Source organism: Corvus cornix, chromosome 6 (genome assembly GCF_000738735.6).
Source record: "Corvus cornix cornix isolate S_Up_H32 chromosome 6, ASM73873v5, whole genome shotgun sequence".
Classification (NCBI taxonomy): Eukaryota; Metazoa; Chordata; class Aves; order Passeriformes; family Corvidae; genus Corvus; species Corvus cornix.
This window is the reverse complement of record NC_046336.1, coordinates 3,605,315-3,627,961: the sequence shown is the minus strand read 5'-3', so window position 1 is coordinate 3,627,961 and position 22,647 is coordinate 3,605,315. Positions and strand designations below refer to the sequence as shown.

Sequence of the window (22,647 nt, the reverse complement as noted above, 5' to 3'; positions counted from 1 at the left end):
TAATTTTCTCCCCTTCCTAGCCTGACTCTGAGCACAGACATCAAGCAGCCAGAAAATCAGGGGAAAAGGAGTGTCACAGAGTAAGCCTACTGCTGAAGCAGAAATTTACTTTAATCCCATTCCCAAAGATGACTCATGTTCTTCAGAGGAACTTGAAAGTCAAGGTTCTCCCCTTCAAAGTCCTTGTCTTCCTGCAGCACTAGTCTCAGTGATTTTCCATGTAAACAGGGAAGTTTTAATGACATAATGGGTGCTTCTGCTGTTTTCACAAGAATTCCTTTATTCAGAGGCAATGCTAAAGGAAGCTGTTCATCTTCAAAGGTCAGGTTGTTGAATAAGGTGAGCTATAGTTCAGAGCAACTGCAGGAATGTGGAAGTACATTTTAATTAAGTGTTATAATCCATAACTCCAGGATATGCTTGACCTCCCTCAACCCTGGCCAGACTCAAGATGGGACCAGGTAGGGCTCATTGGGGTCTTCAAAAAGCTGTGGATAAACCCACTCAAGGAAAGGTTTTGCAAATGAAAGGAGGCACAAGGGGCAAATTAATGGACTGTGATGGCCTAAAGAACAACTAAGGAACAGAATAAGAAATCAATCTTCTGCTAGAGTCTGGTGGAGCTGCTTCAGTCCCCTGGGATGACAATGAACACTGACAGCCACCCCAAGAGGAAAAAAGCATCAACATCTGTGAAGGACACTAAGTAAGGTAGGCTACCTCTAGAGAAAATCAGGGGGAGCAAGTAGACAACAAAAAACACTGAAATTTATTGGAGTTCAAGGTAAGTTCCCTTTATAACACAAATATTTGGTGCATGTTACTGGCTTTTCTGTTGTAGAAAAAAAAAAAAATCATGTTGGCTTTGCTGTAGGCAGTTAATGAAACTCCTCAGTGCCTAGCAGCATTAATAGCAGAAAAGGGGGTCATACCTTAAAATGAAGTCTAATCTGGCCTGACACCATAGGTTGTTTACCTCTGACCTTCCCACAGCCAAAATCCTTTTAAAGACATGAAGAGGCTTTGGCTCATTAGAATAAGCAGCAGCAGCTCAGCTTAAACTGTTCTGCTTGAGAAAGTTGATAAATGACTGTTGTCATGAAAGGTGGAGAAGAGGGAATCTGGGCAGCAGTGCCAGGGTACTGGGGAAGGTGAGTCAAACCTTTCAAGAGAGGGGATCTCCACTATTTTACACTCCTGGTAGAGAGAATCCTTGGCCACAGTGATTCAACAGTGAATCAAAGTGAGCTGAGATTTTATCTGGCTGTTCACATCAGGTATTGAGTCCTTTCTTTCTGTGAGTCTGGCAAAGCTTTGGGCTCCTCTGTTTTGGGTGCTGAGCATGGTCCCACCCGGCCTTGCACTGCAGGTGAATGGAGTGGGAATGATCACACAGCTAAAAAAGCGGGAGCATTTTTAGGATCTGTGGTCTGTTCAGCTGAGGAAAGGCTGTCAGGACAGATATTGGCAAAGAGGTAAAAGCAATAGCAAAGAGGGAGGGAATAAATGCTTATGCCAAGAGGATAAAGAGCAATAAACATAAAGGATGCAGTAAACATAAAGGATACAGCAGAAAAGCCAAGTTAAGTATCAAGAAAAGTCCAATAAAAAGAACAGTTAATCACTGGAAGGAGTTTATCCTTGGAATGCAGGTGGGAGAGCACCAGCTGAGATGTGAGGCTGTTCCTTCTGGGGCTCAGGGCTGACCGAAGCTCATGGAACAGTTTGGGTGGGAAGGGACCCCCAAAAATCATCCATCCAACCCCTCTGCAAAGAGCAGGGACAATGCCTGCTGGTTAATGTAACCCCACAGCAAGGACAGGAGTGCTCAAATTGCCATCTTGCTTGGGGACTCAATTTCTGGGTGGGTTGATGCCACCTCACACCTTCACATTGTATTTTATTAAAGCTCCCTCTCCATGGAGTCTCCCTGCAGAGGACGAGCTCACCAGTTCTCCAGCTCCCTTCCAGCCCCATTTGCTGCACACCCCATCCACAATCTCCCAGTCCCTGTTGTTCTCTGGCATGGCTGGCAGGGGAAGCGTTCCCTGCGTGCCCTGCCCCAGCAGCTGCTGCGGGTGGGTGAGGGATGCCCACAGTGTCTCCCAGCCTGCCCAGAGCTGCTGCTGGCACCATCCCAGGTGCAGGAAGAGCCAGCTGGTGCCTGCTTTTGGCTGGCAGAGCGAGATAACTTCTGTCATCTCCACCGCCACAAAAAACTCTGACTTTTCCCCTGCATGCAGGCAGGTGAAGGAATCTCACACGTCTCAGCTGGGGCTCAGTGATTTCATGAGTGCTCTTCTGTCCCATCAGCCAGGGGCTCTCTGCTAATGAAAGCCCTTACCCTGGAAACCTGGAGAAGCCCAGGAAGTGCAGCTGAGTTGCAAACCCTAACTGAAGTGGGTGCATTTCCTATAGCAAAGCTAAAAACATGTCAGGATTTCAGGCTGCTCGTTGTAGGCAGCTGCTAACTACAGGCTCGGGTGGTAGGTTTTTTCCACCGAGTCTCTGCTTAATTCCTACAATTTAAAACAGGTTGTTACAATGATAAGCATTAGACTGTTTCAGGAAATAGTTGCTACCTGGGCAGTATGTAACAAGTATAACACCTTTAACTGTAAAACTTCCGAAGAGAAGTGTTTTAAGGGTAGGGATTGAGAGGAGACTTGGCACTCACTTCTTTTTGCCTCATGAAAACTAAAAATGTGCCACCTTTTTTTGTGCTATGGCCCACTGCAGAAAACTTCAAAACTCTGGCTTTAGTCCAGCCTTTTTGCTAGGATGGGTTGTGGCTTGTAGTTTCAGTCATAAACAAAAGTCTAAAAAGTCTCCCAGCTGTAAAATTGTCTATTCAACACTGCAGGATTTTCATGGCTAAGTGCCCTGAGTGCATCAAAATGCCAAATAATGCTGATTTGAACTGTGCATGCAGATCATTTTACTCCTCTTGACAGTCCCCAAACAAAAAATAAATAGCTGATGATTTCAGTGTTGTTGATACTCAGAACTTCAGAAACCAAGATGAAAAAAATACATGAGCTCTTTAGAAATCAGAATCACAGAAAGCACCTGCTCCAGAAACACATAATCAAAGGAGGCAGAGATGCTCCGGGAAGCTTCCCACAACACTTGTGGCTCTGTCCTTATGGCTCTTGTGAGTCATTTTACAAATTCTTTGCCACATTATCCCATTCTCTGAAGGGAAAGTGTTTACTTATGTTAATTAACAGCACAGAGGGATAAAGTTAAATATCAGCAGAGCTGTCTTCATCTTCCTGGTGGCTAAAGAATGCTGCAGCCTGTAGACTGGAATGCTGTAAATTAAACCAGTTTTTCAGTGTGGTCCAGAGCCTCAGCTTCAACGCAGGCATGCTCGGAAGGGAAGGATGTGTAAATCTCCCCTTCTTGTGCCACTGCAGCACCAGAGAAATCTGGGAAACTTTTAATTTAGAAAGCAGGTGTCCATGCACTTATGTGTGACTGCTTTAGGAAAAAAAAATGGTTTGTGTTGTGTGATGCTGTTAGTTTGAGAAAATTCATCTATTGTTTAATGAAAAGTTAAGAAATGTTGCTCAAAGAGGGCAGCTCGAGAAATGTGTGTATTTAGTGCTTTTCTGATGGTTATGTTTGTGCTGAATCAGTGGCTGACTTATGAGGAGCAACCTGGCACAGGTATGGCAATAGCTCAGCTAATTTAATGTACAGCACCGATGAAGCTTTAAAAAGATGAGAATAATGATATCACTGAGGCCTTTGGGCTGCCCAGATGATTTCCTGCTTGCTAGCACCATCTCTCCTCATCACAGGTGGCTTTTGCTGCCCACAGGTGTCACCTGGTGAGCGAGGCAGAGGCGAGGGGGCACTGTCACTTTTGCACCACCAAAGGCAACATTAAGTTCCTTATTCCTCCTCAGTGTAGTTGTGAGACTTTCTCACGTGGCAGTGAGTTAGTTTGGGTGGGTAATCAATAATTCACATGCACAATTTCTTCTTGCCTTGTGTATCATGTGCTGAAATTAATCATTAATTTTCATTTGCAGCTGCCTCAATAAGTTAATGACATCACCCTTATTATAAACAGCAAATTTATTTTCAATAGCCAGGCTCTGAAAACCAATTTTTCATTAGTATAATTGACAAAAGCTCTACTGTACTTGTCAGCATATGTCCAGAAATTATATGGAAGTGAGTGTACTGTTTAAATAATTTGCATTCTAGTGTGAAAGGTTTAAAATTATGGATGCATGGAACATCTATATTTGCAACAAATAAAAAGCTAAAAATGAGGTGAACTACTGTGTCCAAATCTGTGAGGGAACTGATCTGAGTTGTGGCCACTGCAGCAGGTTTTTCTATAACAGAAAACCCTTTTCCTACTAATTTCTGGAAGAGATGAATGGGGATTTTTTTTTTCTGCTCATAAAATACAACTTCATGTTGTCAGACTTGGCTGCAGTTGGTTTTGATGTGGATTTCCTTACTCTAAGGAAATGGTACAGTTTAATCTCATCTAGACTATAGCTTTTATTTGACGATTTTTCAGTGAGGGAATCTAAAGCCAGCTCAGTTCACAATTATTACATTGTTCCTTTTAGGACAGGGGTCCAACCAGATGTGCTGTACTGCAGCACAGGGCAGCCCTCCCCAAAGCCATTAACTTCCCAATCCTTTTCCATCTGCCAACAAACTGTCTTTGCTTTTTTGCTTTGGTTTCCTTTGATTGTTTGTGTTGTCCAAATGAACGTTCGGATGCTGTTCTCGCAATTTTTTGCATTAAAATATCAATGGAAATCCCTTTGTCTGCACGTGGCTGATTTCCCAGCACAGTTCTCCTCCAGCCTTTCCCCCAAAGGAGGAGTTTCTTTTCCACCAACAGCCATAAACGCCAGTGGGATGAGGAGTTCCAGCTCTTTCCATTCACTGCAATAAACCTGTTTAGCATCAGTGTGATGGATCTGTTCCATCATCCCCAAGGACAATGGGGAATGTGGAATTCAGGGGAACTAGCATTAGACAATTTTGCAAAGTTTTCTCTGTAACATGAGTTCTCTGATGCCATTCCAATTTTTAAATATATTCCAAAGGGGGACTATATGATCTACCAGAACATGAACAATAAGTGAATCTCTAATGGCACAAATGAGGAGAACTTGGATGCAGCGGGCTCTGCAAGCATTTGCAGATGGTTTCATCCTACTGATTTTTGGTTTTAAATAATCAGCTCAAAATATAACTTATGAAGTTAATTTCAAGAGTAGGCTGGGGTCTCAAGTTCCAGAGTGATCTAAGGAGAAAGTATTTCTTAATGGCCACAGAACTCTTAGTGTGAAAATTTCAAAAAAAATAAATTAAGAGTCCTGCTTTCAGTTAGCTAGCGAGGATTTTAAAGTCCATTTTGGACTTGGCTTCTTTTCCTGAATTTCTAATTTTTTGTTTTACATATTTGGTAAATATGTAAAATGAATTTTGGGCTGGTCTTGAATTCCTCATGTATTTGCTGATGATGAGTGTTTGTATCACACTTAGATTGTACAAATCTCCTGCTCCAGGGCTTCTCTTGCTTACAGGAGGGAAAACAAACTTTCCCCCACTTGACTTTTGTTTTGAGAGGGTGATGGAAGCAGCAGACACTCCTTTCTCTGCAGAATTACCAGAAGAAGAGGTACAAGCTGTGCTGAAGCTCCTGATGTTTGAGTCTGAGTGGTTAGTGTGTTGTTGATGGTGGAATTACTCATCAGGAACTCTGAGCCCCTTCCTCACTCTGAGCTTTGCAGGGTCACTGCATCCAGCTGCAGGGAACCTGCACATCCAACAGCCCTTGGAGGTTTAGAAACGCTTGGTCTGAGCTGGGTTCACATTCCCTGTGCCCCTGTGTCATAATTGCTGAGCTCTGGGAGTTCTTGGCACTCTCCAGAGAGCAAAGCCTCTGTTGGTAATTTTTCAGTGAAGCATTAAAAGATCTGTTTAAAGATCTGTTATAAACCAAGCTGTGTGTTTGTCCATTTTCACTTTACCGGCCAGCAGTGTGTAATAATACTTCAGGATGAAAGATGATAACTTCACAGACACAAACAAGTTGGAGCAATAAATGCATTAGTCAAGCACTTTGCTGAGGTGCGCGAGGGTTTCTTTAGTGCTAAACCCAATGCAAAAACTACACAGAGAGGGATTCTCCACTTGAGCTGAACCTATCAGGAGCAAAATATTTCAATGAGACTAAAACTCTTCAGCATAAGTGGTTTGCTTCATACTGCAGGGGAGGATAAATGATAAAAGATGTTTGCATTTAAACAGAGGAGATAGAAATGAAGTCCTGTGGAATAAAGAGGTCAAAATGACATGAGGTAGAAAAGCCACAGCTTTGAAGCCAGTTTCTAGTAGGTTCACAGAGCGTGGATGTCATTAAATATACACTGGTAGCACTAAAAAAAAGAAAATATGGGTGTGCAAGGAGTAACGAGGAGCAGTAAAGAGGTAGATAAGGGGGAAGGGCTGGAACGGTTGCTGAATGCAATTAAAGACTCTAAAGAAATAACATGGAAAGTAATGACATGGAATAAAATGTAATTCCACCAGATGATGAGCAATAGGAAGTGTTTCCAGTGTGAGAAGAGTAAAGTGTTGATGAAGGAGACTGTGGGCTTTTTAAGGCAAAGAAAATAATTTCTAGACAATAGACTCAGCCTCTGCAAGAAAAAAAGAATTAAATAAATTCCCTGCTTCAGTGTTCATAAAGGATATGGAACAGATGCCAAGAGCAGATGTACAGTTTCCAAAAAAAAAAAACCAAAAAGAAAAAGGAGAAACATTGCAGAAAATCATTGCTATAACAGCTGATCAAGAAATAAAACAATCTCAGCAGTGGGAAAGAAAGCCAAAATTAAACAAAGCTTCATCTCACTGTTCAGAAGACATCCAGAAAGGAAATATGAGCCTGGGTCACAAATGTTAAAACAGGGAAGCAAGGATAGACTAAAGGGATATTAAATAGGGATATTAAACTCAATGCCCCAGAGCCTCATCTTTCAACTCGGAGAGAATGCAAGGGTATGAGCCTTAACTCCGTGGTTTTCTTATAAAGGGTTTGAGGTGTCATGACAATAGAAGCATCCGTTTGAAAAGAAAAGAAAAAAAGAAAAAGGAAAAATAAGAATTTGGTTTTGTTTATTTCCCCTGAAACATCAATTCTGTGGCTTGTAACTTTCTGGATCATGTCTTCCCTCTACAGCATTAGATGTGGATCAAATACATCATAAAATAATTGGTTTTTTCCATTTTGGAACATTCCAGCCACTGAGTATTATGTTTTCAAGATGAAGAAGGACATTTTTCCCTTGTGTTCTCGTGCTTCCTAGGATTTATAACAATAAATATGAGCTGGTAGCTGAGGGGAATTGTGCTTTGCAAAGTGGCTATCACAAAAGTAAAGCAACACGGACTAAAATTAAACTTGGGGTTTGGGCTGGTTTCCAGCGGTGGGATCCAATTACTGGCGATGAAAGGAAGGAAGCAGAGTAAATCAGAACCAAGTTATTCATGCAGCCAGAAACCAGAGCTGTGCACAACCTTCTGGACGAGGTGGGGGACAGTTGGAACGTTTTGATTTGGAGCACCAGTGGGTTAAGCAGGGAACAGATGCAACAGTTCTGGGGAAAATGCTTTCCTGTCAAAAACCACTCAAACTAACAAGACTTTGCACTTCAGCTGAAGTTGGGTGGATTGTTTTGAATTTCCTTGGCAAGCAGCCAAAACACTTCAAGAAGTTACAGTAAATTCATAAAATTATCAAGAGAAAAATAAGGTGCGTTATGATCTTTGCAGGGAAGGAAAATGTCAGCACGTGAAAGGACTTGTGAAATAATTGAATGTATTGAATTTTTCTTTTGGAAAAAAGGTCAAAGGTTAAAATAGAGTATGGAGAAAATGTCATGTCGTTGGCACCAGGTGACATCTCTGAAAGCCATGGGTTTCATGGGTGTGAGAATAAGTTTTGGCTGGCGGGGGACATTGAAAAGATATTTATCACTGGTTTTTTCCTCCAGGTATAATTTTGCAGTCGGAACAGCACGGGGGCCATATTCTGCAGCCATTCCTATGCAATATGACCAAAATTACTGGCAGTCTCCTTTGCATGGATACATGGAACAGGTAAAACTTCCTGTATTAGTAAGAAATCTGTGAAGAAAGGAGCCTCAGGAGGATGCAGGAGGTCTGGGACACTTGCACTGGCTACTGATGTTTTGTCATTGTGAACTAAGAATGGAGATGTTTTTCCCAGTTGCAGAGACTGAGAAGTAGAAACCATTAACTGCAGAGGAGGATCCACCCAGAGAAAGGATAACATCATGGCCACTTCAGTAAACAAGTTTTGAAAGAAAGTTGAGAGGGAATAAAAATAAGGTTTAAGAGGGAGGGAGAGTCTCATCAAAGTGGGTACTACGTGGGAGGGAGTCGTGTTTGTCTTTTTGCTCAAAGTGCAATAACTCGCTATCATTTCCTGCACTTTATTAATAACTGCTCTTCTGTTTAAAAATATTTTAATCCCTTTCATAGCTGGAATGACTCACCAAGTCTTTTTTCATTGTTAAAGATTATTTCTTCCAGTCTCTCAGCCACCAGAACAGCGTCCCCAGGGAATAGCATGGTGCTAAACCAACACTATGCCTATTTTGTTCCCCCAGATCCAGTCTAATTATTCTCATTAAGCTTAACAGACAGCTAAACATCCATGGTTATTAAAAATAAAAGAGTCAGAAAGCAATGCTGTACTCTGAGCAGTAAAAGAGATGTGAATCTGTCAGAAACAAGAGGATTCCTGCTGCATCTCATGGAGACGTGGTGCTATTTTATACCCCAAGAATCACAGTTTTGCCTATTCCGGCTCTCAGCATTCATGAATAGATAATCTTAGGGAGGCTTCATGCTTTTCCCAGCAAACTGTGCAGGGAGGCTCATGCCTGCCCCTCTACCCTGCTACCCCAGCTGGAGTTCTGCATCCAGCTCTGGGGTCCCAGCACAGGAAGGATGAGGAGCTGCTGGAGTGAGTCCAGAGGAAACCACTAGGTTGATCAGAGGGATGGAGCAGCTCTGCTGTGAGGAAAGGCTGGGAGAATTAGGATTGTTCAGCCTGGAAGGGAGAAGCTTCAGGGTGACCTAACTGAGGTCTTCCAGTAGCTAAAGGAGCCAGACAAGAAAGATGGAGAGAGACTTTGGACAAGGGCACAAGGGGGTGACAGCACAAGGGGGAATGGATTCACACTGACAGAGAGTGGGTTTAGATGGGATATTGGGAAGGAATTGTTCCCTGGGAGGGTGGGCAGGCCCTGGCACAGGGTGTCGAGAGCAGCTGGGGCTGCCCCTGGATCCCTGGCAGTGCCCAAGGCCAGGCTGGACATTGGGGCTTGGAGCAGCCTGGGACAGTGGGAGGTGTCCCTGCCCATGGCAGGGGGTGGAACCAGGTGATCTTTGAGGCCACTTCCAGCTCAAACCATTCCAGGATTCTGTGGTAGATGGAGCCCAGCATGTTTGGTTAGAGGACAGCCTTGGTCCCAATCCATGTTTTCATCCCTGGTAGTTGCTACCCCACTGTCTTGCCCTCCTTTGAGGGGCAGGGAGCTCAAGGACAGGCCTCATCTGCTGCATCCTCCCCTGCCAAGGGGCAGGGAGTGCCAAAAGCCTGCAGTCAGGAGGGGAAGCTGGGCACAAATGGCACTTCCCAGCGATGGAAAATGTTGCTTTTCCCCAAGCTTTAATTCCTTTATTTCCATTCTCCCCGCTGTCCCCTGTCCCAGCGCAGAGCGTGGTGCAGAGCTGTGCTGTCACACGCTGTTACTGCAGATGATGGGCCCAGACCACCACATCTCCTCCTGCTGTGAGGTCCTCCAGCCGAGCCCAATGGAAACCAGAGATGTCATCAAGTCACAAAGGTGGTGTGAGGACACAGTTCTGACTGCTGGGCTCAGGCAGGGATGCTGGTTAAATGTAAAAGGGTGACTTTATCGTGCTACATCAGACAGGAATATTTTAATTTAAAAGGAATTCTTTTCAGAGCATATTGAAGTTATTTTCCCGCTTGTTGTCTATGTCAGTGCTGTATGCAGAGAAAATTAGGCCTAGGGGATGGTGGCTCACCAGTTTTTTATTTGAAGTCTATGAGAAAGGAAAATGTAGTGGAGTCTCCATTTTTTTGAGGTCTGTGTTCTAATGCATCAAGACAATAACTCCCTGAGAGATAGGCTATACTTTAAGTGTGCTTTATGAGCTGAAGACAGAATTACTGACTTGGTTCCTTTAGCCTGTGTTGTGCAGGAGATCAAAGAAGGTGTTTGCAATTGTATTCTAGGAACCTGACCAACACCAATGTCACAAATCCAACATTAACAACCAGTGTTTGCCACCCAAGAAGTCACAAAGATGGTAAAAAAAAAAAAAAAAGTGACAAAGAGAAGAAATGGAAATAATAGGAGAAAAAACCTGACAGCTTTCCAAGTGCAAAATTTGTTTGAGAGTAATTATGTAAGAATACTATGCATAGTTTATTCCATGCCAGATCTCCTGGTGAGCGTATAAACATATTCATGCTGTTCATGTTTCCACTCAGAAGCAAATTGCCATTGCACTACTTAGAAATTTGTCAGCAGAGATGTGGAAAAGGTGGGAATTAAGGTCCTGCTGCAGAAAAGACAGACCCACAATGAGCAGTGAGCCAAGTTCAGGCACAGCCCTGCAAGAAGGTGTTTGAGGAAGATGTTTGCCTCAGATTACTTGATCCCAGGAAGAGGCTCATCTCTCCCAGGATGAAGAAACTGGAGCTACCTGTCTTCCTCTCACCCAGAAGCAAAGCACTGGGGAAGCTTCTTCAGGGTATCAAACAATGGGGGGGCGTTGCTTCCAGTTTGAGCATTCCTTCTATTCAAATCTAAACACAATGGACTTTATCTTCCATGGGCTCACTGGGGCCCTTGAATGTCAAATCTTTAACCCTGTGAAGCAGATCCTCATCACTCCCCATTGTTTTCCACCAGATGAAGATCTTCCATAGCAGCTGCATAAATAGCCCATTCATAAAAATATAAAAACATATTGTACCGAGACAATAGCCCAACATTGTCCCTGGTGAAGTTAGCAGAGTTAAACGTGCAAAGAATTTCCCTCTCTCCTCCTGCTCCAGTGCAGAATCCCAAGCACCATCATCTCTGCCTCATCTCCATTTCCATCACCACTTCATAAGAACTGGGAAATAAAGATCAAGAGCCAAGGCTTTGGTTGCCTGGAGAGCTCCTGTGCTCATGGTGCAAATGGATTGTGATAATGGACAGTAAAAGAGAGTCTATTATCTTGTCCTCTTTAACAGGACTTCTTAGGAGATCTCTTTGATGTTTGAGAAGTGGACAAGTTATTGATTTTGCTATTCATGATCCCATTTCTTTTTTTTTCTTCTTTCCTTAATCAGAGTTGGCTGCTTTCCTGTATGCTCTACGCGCCCAGATGGGAAGCAAATGGAGCACCAGGACAGACATTAGGGGTAAATTAATTTAATCCAAGAGTGGGTTTCCTCACAGTATTGCCTGCATGGGAACATCCACGTGTGCTTAGCCTTCCTCTTCCATGTGTACCACTTGTGTTTTGCTTTGCTTAAAAACAGAGGAAAAATCCAGTTGCTCATCACAAGGCCTATTTTCAGCCTACATTTGGTCACAGGAGAAGTTTGCTTTGGTCCTTGCTTGAAAAGAATTAAAAATGGAAGATTTAAGGAGGATGTGGATGTAGCCCACTCTTTTATTCACACATCTCCAGGTCCTTTGCCTCTTTCCTGGACATACAATGTCTCGTTTATTTGTGCCACGTCACTGAGAGCATCGTGGCAGCCCTCAGTGGTGAGTTACTGACTGGCTAATTCCTAAGGTCAGCACCAGCGCTCGCACAGAGCAGAAATGTTCCTTCTACCTGATTAGGCAGCACTGCAAGAGAGCAGTGGGAGGCCAAGGATTCTCTGGTTACAAGGCTGATTAGCCTTCCTTAAAACAAACTTGAACTGAACCAGGGGTGAATGATCCAGAAAGTAACAAAGTGCATCTAATTGGAGTAGAAACAGAACAAACTGTGCTCTTCTTTTTTGGCTTCCTTTTATGCTTTAATGAGAAGTGATAAGCACCATGTCTGATACCATTAAAGGGCTTGAGTGGATGAGCCTCCTGTCTTGGGCCAGATGCTGCTATCCTTGACACCAACATAAACAAGTATTCCCTGGTATGGATCCAAGCAGCAGAGGCCTGTCTTACATTGCAGCAGCCCAAGCTTGAACCTTGAAAAGCCCAGGCTTCTTTTCAGTCCTTCACATTGCAATGAGAACATCTGACCTCTCCGCTTAACCCTAAATTAAACGTGCCTTTGGTTTTTCTGGGCAGGAGGGTCAACTTGCAAAACATTTGGAGCTGCTTGGTTCCCACCAGTCTAAAGTTCAGGGGAGGTCAACTCACAGCAGTGCCACAGACCCCAGCCTTGTACATCTGCTCGTTGTCACACGTGGAGCTGCACATCAGCTGTGCTGAGTACAGAATTCACATGGCTTCTCCTTGGGGCAGCTTCTTATGCTCAAAGTGCACCGAGGCTGAAGGAGAATGCACAGGAATTCCTACAGAAGTCTCTGGCTGAGTCGAAAAGGAGGCACTGAAATGTGCTGCTGTAACAGGAATGTAATGAAAACTAATATCAGCACTGGGTGCTGGTGAAATTATCCAGATTTTTCATATCATGCTGCAGATTTCTCTGCTGTCCTTTACCCTCATATTCTTGTGGGATTGCTTAAAAGAAATAAAGGTGATGCACCAGAGATGTCTGAGACGTGATAAAAATCAGTCTCTCTTTAATCAGTATCCCTTAACTATGCAACTAGGGACAATATATTAATTTCTAAGTGGGAAAAGAAAGAGGGTAGAAAGTTCCTTCCTGTGTTTAATCCTAAAATTATTTCCTGTAGATGCTGAATACTCTCCTTATGGCCCTGGAGGTGTTTCAGTAAGAGCACATTTGACTGTGCCTTGAGGCTCACCAAGGGCTGGGCTGTCCCCTCACCAAGCACACAGCTGTAAAACATCCTACACAAGGCAAGAACGAGGATCTGACTCGGATTTGAATGACTTCTTGGTCCAGACAGGAATCAGCCTGAGCCAGCTCCCTTGCCTTGATGTGTTTTAGGAAGCTGACTGGGATTCTGGGGAACTAAGCCAAGCCTTTGTCCCTCCTAATGTGCCCACTCGGAGTGAGACGTAGCAGTGCCAGCCCTTAGAAAGGTGCCAGTTGTGTTCTTAAACGCATTCAGATTTTCAGGCTGGAGGTGTGGGGATAGGCCAATCATTAGTTCTCAGTTTAACTTTTTTCCAGAGGTGTTGTGACCTCCTGCCCACAGAGGGCTGCAGGCTGTGCAGCTGCACAGGGCCAGGATGTCAACACTGGCATGCACAGCTGCCAGCATTGCTCAGAGGTCAAGCTCCCAAAATTATGAGAGAGTCCAAGAGGAGAAGGAAGAAACCTAAAGCTTGGAAAAAGGCAGGGGGGGAAAAAAGTCTGAAGCTTAAATGTTTGTGGCAGTTCCTAAACTATGGCGAGAGGTGCTCCTGACTCCACAATCCTGTCCAAAGCCAGGGTTCAACCAAGAGCCAGGCTTCCTTCCCAACTCCACCCTCAGCTTCAGCAAGGCCAGACCAATTCTCCCAACACTTGACAAAGCAGATCTATCCCAGGGAAGAGTTTTTCCAGCATGCTAGGAAAAAATCTGGCAACGCCTCTGGACAGCTTCAGCAATCAAAACACTCCAGGGCCTCTCATTTATTGGTAAGATTTTCCAATGATTCCTTGTTTAGTCTTCTTTTTATAGATTTTTGTCTTTCCTGTGAAATGACAAACCCAAACAAAAAAAAATGTGTTTGCTTTATTTCTGTCCTTTTAAAACTCTTCTAATGAGGGTAGCAAAGAGATGCAGGAGGATGGAAGAGGCTGTAGGGGGATCAGCTGCTGAGCCATGTCAGTGGCTATGGACTAGTTTGGCTCCATCATTCATGGCACAGGTGAACATTTTTTGGAGGCTGAGGGATATTGGGGTGTCCCTTTCCTGCTCCCTCCATCCCAGTTGATGCTGTCCCTGCTCCATTTCACAGTGTAGGGCAGGAATTCCCTTCTCCTGCAGAGTTTAGGAGAGCATCCCAGGATGGTGTTGCCAATCCAGCTCCAAACAGCGAGTGAAGGCTTTGAACGATTTGTGAGAGGTATTTTTCTCTCTGTGGAAATGTTCAGACCTTCACACACAGGCCATATTTCTGCATTAAGTCAAAGTGAATGATCTCATACCCTTGAATTAAATCACTGGGGACGATGATGGTAAACCTGGCTTTATATTGAGAGTGTCATCTTATTGTCCCTGCTCTGCATCTCCTTCCCCGTGGCAGCGTGGCAGTGAACCTCCAGCGTGGATGTTCCAGCATCCCTCTCATTTAATGCAGCTCTCTCTGGCCTTACAGGATAGATGGCTCCATCCTTAACAGATTAACTCCTTCTGAGGAGCCACACAAAGGGGATTTATGTTCCCTGGATCTGCATGCAAATACACAGCTGCACGACGAGGGGACTCGTGTGCACATCAGGGACAAAACACACCCTGAAAAGCCCCTCCCCACATCCACAGGCCTGCAGAGAGGAAGAGCAGGAGGAAGAGTGAGAGGCTGATCCCAGCCCATGGGGGGTTGCATCAGGCTAAATAATATTTATCTGCACTCATTTATCTACCAGGTTCACGTGGAATAAGACACAGGTGACTCACTCGATGGGAATTTTTTGTCTCTCAAACACTATTAAACTTCTGGAAAGCTCACAGCATCAAACTCTTACTAAAGTTTCTTTTTCATACGTACAAATTTACAACAGCAAACAGCAAATTCTTGAAGACAGAGTAGAGACCTGTCCCTAGAATACAGAATGATATCACATGAATTTCTGTGTTTCAGCTCCATTTAATAACACCCAATTTTTCTAACCCAATGGCAAAATAATTTTTCTAAACTACTAGCAAATTTATTCTATTCTCTCCTAATAAAAATTGAGATGTCCTGATCAAGGGTTTGATGCAAAACTGAAAGAAACCAGTGATAATCTTTCCACTGACCTCAATAAGCTTGGATAGAGACCCTGAAATAAAAGTTAATGTGTATCAGGAGAAACAGTGAGCTGGAAGTGAAACAACACAGATAAATCTATTGCCTAAAATTGCTGTAGGAATAGCATTTGTCTGATGTTTTTTAGTATAGTTACATTCTAAAATACATTCTCTGTGTGGTTATAGCAAGCTTTTTCCTTAAATGAAAAAAAATGGAGCCAGTCAGACTTCTCCATTTGAATGCTGATGGCATTTTTCATTTTTATGCCCTTCTCCAAAGCAGAAAAGCAGGAGATTTTGCTGAAGCGATAAGGGAATTTATACATTCAGAACAGATCTGCACTATTATGACTCCAACATGTAATGCTGAGGCAATAAAATTTATGACTGTCTTCCTCAGTGCCTTAATGAGGCATTGCGAGGCTCACTGTATATTTGCAAATGTCTTAACAGATAATGATTTTAAAAAGTACTGGAGTACAGCTGCCAGCACAAATGGTCATAACACCAATTATCTTCACAGGATTTAGTCATTATGTGGAATCAGAGGCAAAACTGAATCACGGGCCAGTTTTCTCCTCCAGTTTGTGAGGGAAGTCAAGGGAACACATTTCTCCAGACCCATCCCCTGTTAGCTTTCCTCTCCACTGCTGCCATAATCCTAGCAATTAAACTGAGCCTCCTGATGAGACTTATTACTTTTAATCCGGCTTGTTACGGGGCATAAGTGGTTTTGCTAATCCGTTTTTGGCACGCCTGCTTTTCCCAGCACAGCCCTCCTTGTGATGGGAGCAGGGGTGCTCCGGGAGCACCTGGCACAGGCTCCCTGATGGATGAGTGGCTGACACCCCACTCGAGCGAGTGATCCTAAATCCACAATCAGCTCAGAGTCATGTGGGACCGGAGAGAGATGGGGAAGGTGAGTGGATTGACAAAATCAATTGTGGAAATAAATTCCTTGCAGAAAACTCTCCATAGCTGTACATCTTTGGGCCTGGAAGTGCAAGAAAGTGGGATCGCCTTTGTTGCCTATCTCCAAGCTCCCCAGACTCTTCCTTGTTTTTTGGAGTGAGTTTGTTTGTTTGGGGAGGAAATGGCAAATTATTAAAACCTTCCATCTCTTCTGTTTCACTGCCAAGCCGCAGCCAAAGCCACGGGCTTGTTTAAGGTCAGGCCAGTGTATGGGGGTTTGGGGCATTCCAGAAAGGTGTAATCATAGAGTCATGGAATGATTTGGGTTGGAAAGGACCTTAAAGATAATCTCGTTCCAACCTCCTGCCATGGACAGCAATGCCACCCATGAGATCAGCTTGCTCAGGGCCCCAGATGACCTGGCCAATGACTGATGCTAACTTCATTTCCCCTAAATTCAGAATCGAGCAATCAGAAGAAGCAACGTGTCTGTTTCCCAGAAGAAGGACATCTGTGGCCCATTGACCTCTTCAACTTCCCCATTTGCTTTTAGAGTGAAGGGAGAGCCCTTCATGTGTCATTTTTCCTGGGAAACTCAACTAAGAGCAGCCTTTGGCAGAGGATTGCGTCAGCAGCTGAAGGCTGCTCCTGGTTTTCAAAGCACGGGATCCTGCTGGCTCCTGGGGGGTCCCTATTCCAGCAGCAGCGGGTTTGGGAGACACTGAGGGCTGCTCTGCTAAGCAGTGACTCAGCTCCCCACTAGAAAGGTCAGAGGTTTACTCATAGGTCATGATGAAGTCATTAGTCCTGAATTTCCATCATACTGGACGGAATTCAACCAGCTCCCACGGCCTCAGTGCTCATCCGAGCAATTCCTCTTGGCTGGCTCTGAGTGAAGCCATGGAGAGATGTCAGGACACTGATCTGATCTGCCCTGCACCCCTGCAGCAGCCACAGTTTACTGCCCAGGTCTGAAGGACAAACCTTCACCATGCTGTCTTGTCTGCTCCCACACCTGAATGGCCAGATAAGGCAGAAACCTGTTTATTAATTTAGCTTCCAGGTCAGGCATGAAAGGAAAGGATGTGATGAGCTCACTGGCTTAATGTCCTTAGCTGCTTGGGTTGATTTAAGGTATGTGTTTTGGTAAGGTCCAGAGACCAATTTTTCCTGTCTAATAAAGCAGATAAATGGAAAGGAAACATTTGCCTCAAAATACTTTCTGCAAATGCCCATGGTTTTTCCCTCTGAAATAAATGAGATTTTTGGTTTTGTGTCATTCACTTGGATGCATTTAATAGGATCACAGAATGGTTTGGGTTAAAAGGGATCTTTAAAGGTTACTCAGTGCCACCCCCTGCCATGGGCAGGGACACCTTCCACTATCCCAGGGTGCTCCAAGCCCTGTCCAACCTGGACCTTTCCAGGGATGGGGCAGCCACAGCTTCTTTTCCATCTAGGGACAGAGCTCCATGTGAGGCTCTAAAGGGTAATATTTTGGTGATTTATTTCAGCTGAAAAATCCTAAAGAGAAGAAAAAAAAGATGCTTTGGGTTGCACTTCTCCCCATTCTCATCCCCTAAAATTTTTCCTTAATCTTAATATTCCATAAACACCTTCACCTCAGTATATGGTGCCACTGCAGGATGAAAAAGGCCTTGAAATAGGTGCTGTATAAACCACGGAAGGCAAGAGAAATTCCCAATCCAACCATTAAACACAAGAGGAAATGGTGACAAAATAGCCTGACAGCTGCCTGCCCACACCTGAGACCAAACAACACTTCTGGAAGTGAAGATCCCTCAGAAATTTCCATTTTGGATCAGCATCCCACAAGCAGGTAGAATGTGAGCATTAATTTGTGGATTGCAACGTCCACTGAGGTCAGAGTGAAGACTCAGCTCTTTTATGCACTCATGTTGCTAAGAGCAAGTGTTGCTTTCATTTACCAACCCACAAATCCCATGTGTGGTATTATTTCCCTGTTTTTCAGTGCTAAGAAATGTGTCTATATAAAACCTCTCCGAAATATTGCTCCAAGGATTCTGTAATTCATTGTAACTCCCAGCCCTAATAACTACAAGGTGATTTTTCATAGATTTCTAAAATTGGCAGGCTAATATTTCTTGGATCAGTCAGAAAAGAAATACTGCTCTATCCTTTGCTTATCCTTTCCTCATCAACACGTGTAATTACAAAAACATATTTCCCCAGCCCAGGATTTCAGGATTCCCTGTCAGAGCCATTCTCCCATCCTCCAGGAGCCAATCTGAATCCTATGACTCCAGGGGAATGTCAACTGGTTCATCTCCCATCCCTGATGGCCATAACTTCCATTTCTACCTATCAAATATCTGTCACAGCTGGAATGGATGAAAAGCAGAGATATTCTTACAAACCTAAAACTGAAAGGCATTCATACTGAGGAGAAAAAACGAGGATACAGAGGTTTCCATTCTCCCCAGACAGAGAGGGACAAAGGACCCTCTGAATTCTGGGGAGGGAACAGAGCACCAGCTCCAAAACCAAGCAACCTTCTGCTTATGCAGGGCTCTGTCTGGTACCACTTACTGCTGTCATTTAATCAACTCACAGGTTTAACCTGCACTGGAAACAGCCACCTGTATGGAAGTCAGGAGTGTGCTGTGCAAGAAAAATGGGATTCTTAAGCCAAAAAGAGGAAGCCCTTTCCACACAAAGGTTATGGATGCTTTTAATTCCAAAGCCCTGTGTGCCAGGGCTGCAATAATTGATGCTGGAACTTGACAAGCCGGATCAGTGATTAATGGTGAGTTTGCTAGTTTTGAACAAAGAGCTGCAGCAGAAGCTAAATCCATTTGTACTCTGTCATGGGAGGGGTGTGCTTTTAAAAGGACAGGCAGAAATTGGCAGGATGCTTTACAAGGAGTCTGGTGGAGAGCTGGATTTTCTGCATCCTTTAATAACAGCTTAATTTCATTTAAGGCATGCCACATATTCAGGTTACTACAAGCACAGGGCGGCTTATCTGACAAGTGGTTGTGATGGATCTCCTGTATGTTAAACACTTTGCTTCAGGAAGCGTCAAAAACATGATTGATTTCCTTTTATCCCTGTGCCGTGGGGAGTTCTGTTGCAATTCCATGCACTTTGTCAGAATTAAAACAAAAAATCCAGGCAGGCAGTACTGAGCAGCATGGAATGCAGGCAGTGCACATCATTCTTTTTGATGGGAAATAAGGGGTGGTACCATTCTCACCTTTTAAAAGATCTTTACCCACAGGTGCAGCATCCCTCTGCCTCAATGGTGATCTCTTATTTCCAACCCTGCTTTCTTAATAAAAGAGACATTGTTGGATCTGAAGCCAGGATCAGCCCTGTAGTGCTGCTAATCCCAGGTATAAACTAATCAAGAGTTAATCCTCGAGCTCTCACTCAGAGAAATTCTCCTGACTTGTGCACACAGGTCAGGATTTGACTAATTTGTGATGATACATTAGAGCTGCAGCAGTGATAAAAGTGACAAACGCATTATGAACAGCAGCACCGTGCTGGGATGGTGCCAATGGCATGTTCTCCTCAGGGATGGCTTTTTGGGAGCACCCTCTGCCCTCCCTGTGGTGCAGGACACGGTCTGTGGTGCCACCATGGCATGGCAGCTGTGTTTTAAAGCAATGGCACAAGACTGTCCCGTCAAGCAGGAAGAAACATCACCATCCACATTCTTACCACGTGAACCCAAAGTCAAGGTAATCAGAGCACAGATTTTCCTTCCCTGCAGGAATGAATGCCTGTTGCTGAAATATTTTCAACACAGTGAAAGGTTAATGTATGCATTGCCATGCATGTAATTAACACTACTTCCCTTGTAGCACACCACCTTTTAAAATTAGCATTGCTTTTGTCCATTTGTCGCAGGAGTTGGCATTTCCCTTCATTTTGTTCGTATCTTTAATTTACAGCAGTGGTTTTCTGTCCTCCACACGTGTATCTGCAACCCAGGCAGAAATCTCATTTCTGAGCCTGAGCTGCTTTCTCAGTCGCTGCTTCAGGGGCACCTGGTGGTGCCCAGCACAGGGAGTGCTCCCGAGGCAGCCTGCGGGCAGGGAAGGGCGCTCTGCTCCTGCTCCCTCTGCACCCACAGCTCCCAGGGCCTCCCTGCAAGCCTCCTGCCACTCCATGCCTGCAGCTTGAGATGCAGCAGCTCCTCTCTGCCAGTTCAGCCCCTTGTCAAAGCCCTGCATCATCCCAAGATGCCTTAACCCACCCTGCCCCTCCATCCCAGCTCCCATCTCAGCTCCTCTTTGACATTTTGACATTTTCGGTTCATCTGCCGAGCTGCTCCTGCTGCTGACGTGTGTCAGTGCTCCCAAGGGATGTCAGCCGATTGCTGTGCTGCAGCTTCAGCTTCTTCTGTAATGATCAAGGCTTTATGAGACCCTGACTAGGAGCTGACTCAATTCAGGGTTTGATTGGAGCGTTCACTCCATTTAATATTTGGATGCTCAGTGTTGGAAGCAAAGCCATCCCCAGGCAGATGCTGACTGCAATTGTGTCACTGTCCTGGGTCATGCTTCATCTCAGTCTCCTTGAATCCACACACTCCATAAAAATGAAGGGTAAGACCATTTCCTGGTTCATGTTTTTATCTTTTGACAGGTTTTTGAGCAGGCTTTCAGGTGTCACCAGCCCGAATGGCAGCACGTTGTCTTTCTCAAATCAATGCTCGTTTCCTCATCAGATGTCAGAGTCCTCCTTTTTCTGTTCCACACTTTGTCCTTGTGATCCCAGGGCTGCTGTGGGGGCCTGGGACGGGGAAAGCACAGCCTGTCACGGGTGTTTGCAGCCAGGAATGGAGAGGGAAAGCAAGGGGAATACTTGGAGGCTGTTTTATCCCATCCTGCTGTTTGTTTCCTCCTTCTTCTGGCCCTGCTCCTCCACAAAAACACTCCAGGCTGGGGAGGCTTAACAGCCCTCCCATGGCTTGGTGGTGGAGGTACAAATGGGACTGGAAACGCCCTCAGGAGAAGGAGGACACCATAAAACCATTCCTCTCCTCCTGCTATTCCCACCACTGCATTACCCTCCACAATAGGGGCCATGAGTGCCCTGCTATGGGAGCTCTGTCCCTGCAGACAGGATGCATCACTCCCTTCCAAGCCCGTGAGGAGTTTGAAAGTCAAAATACTGGGAGAAAGAGAGAGGAAAAGGGTCCTTTTCTATTGTAGTTTTCTGAATTATTTTTCACCATCATAGAAAAAAAAAATACAAGGGAGGAGAAGGCTTTTAAAAGACCAAAAGAAATAAACATCAACTGAAGTTGCATTGCTCCAGTTGTCAGACTTAGAATTTTTAATACTTTTAACATATCCAAAATGCCTCTGGAAACCCAAAGGCCTTCTTGGGTTTTTTGTGTTTCCTTTTAGCTTGATGAAAAATGAGCAAAAGCCCATGTTTTTGTTTTTCCAGCCTAACACAGAAGTTCTCTAAACAAGGAGGAATATCCAGGTCAACAAAGCAGGAACAGGCTGCACCATGGAAAAATAAAACATCAGCTCAGTTTCCAGAGAGGTGAAGAATCAAAGGCCTTGTCCCTGCCAGGAATTCCCGTCTCCCAGAGAAACTCAACAAATTCAAAAAAGACCAGCAGAAAACTCTCTAAAATGGGGTTTTATTTTTGTTCCCCATGGGAAAAGGGGATTTTACATCCTCTGCCTCTTGCAAAAACCCTACATTTTCCTAACTGAAAGCTGGATACGTTTTCAGTGTGTTTTCAGTGCTTTACAAATCATTTTGCATTTTACTCTCCCTTGTTCCCCTGCCACGGGAAGGGCTACATTTTTGATTTATATTTCATAGGGGTAGGTGATGATACTTTAAGTCATCTTGGAAAGCTGTTAGCACAAGGAGTCCTGCTGGAACACAATCCTCTGCAGAAACTGCCTCTTCATGAGAGCTATTTGCAGGCTGGATCCCACCAGCAGGGCTGGGCCAAATCACAGCCAGTCATAAAATACGATCCTTAGGTCTGCTCTTTCCCTAAATTGACCATCTTAAGGCAAAAATCCTTCAGCAGGTATTTTAGCCAGGGACTAATGATATTTTATCCCAGTTGAATAACCCCACTCCCACTCATAAAACTCCACGTTATCTCAAAAAGCAGCCTTCTGGATTTAGTTGTGCTTAGTCAGTAAAGCCCAGCCTATTTATTTTTGTTCTTCTCCTGAAAGTATTCAGTAAATTCAAACACATAATGAGAATTGCACCAAACCAAAAATATTTTTTAAAAGCTGTAATAATAAAGGGTATCTGGAAGTCTTCCAAGGATTTCTTAGGAAAATTCTTTCAAATTCATATGCATTAAGAAAAGCACTTTTCATTCCAAGCACACTGACAAAAAAATGTTAGGAACTAGAGCTGGGAAAAATATTTTGGATTTGGTAAAGGGTGGCAGCTTTTTCTTTACTTTTTTAATAGTTCAGTAAAGACCAACTTGTAAAAATAATTTTCATCAACTGCAGAACAACCCTGACTGAATTACAGCAACAAAAACCAGGTTAAACATCACCTTCCTCGGCAATTTGCAGTGAGAACATCAGGCTAGTGCA

At 44.1% G+C, this 22,647-nt stretch overlaps 1 long non-coding RNA gene across 1 annotated transcript; it reads left to right on the top strand.

Annotated features, from left to right (window-relative positions):
- Positions 1-343: 343 nt before the first annotated feature.
- Positions 344-17,352, top strand: LOC104694532. Its single transcript, XR_752740.4, has 3 exons — positions 344-711; positions 8,043-8,148; positions 11,453-17,352. It is a non-coding gene; the product is annotated as an uncharacterized LOC104694532 (long non-coding RNA).
- Positions 17,353-22,647: the final 5,295 nt, after the last annotated feature.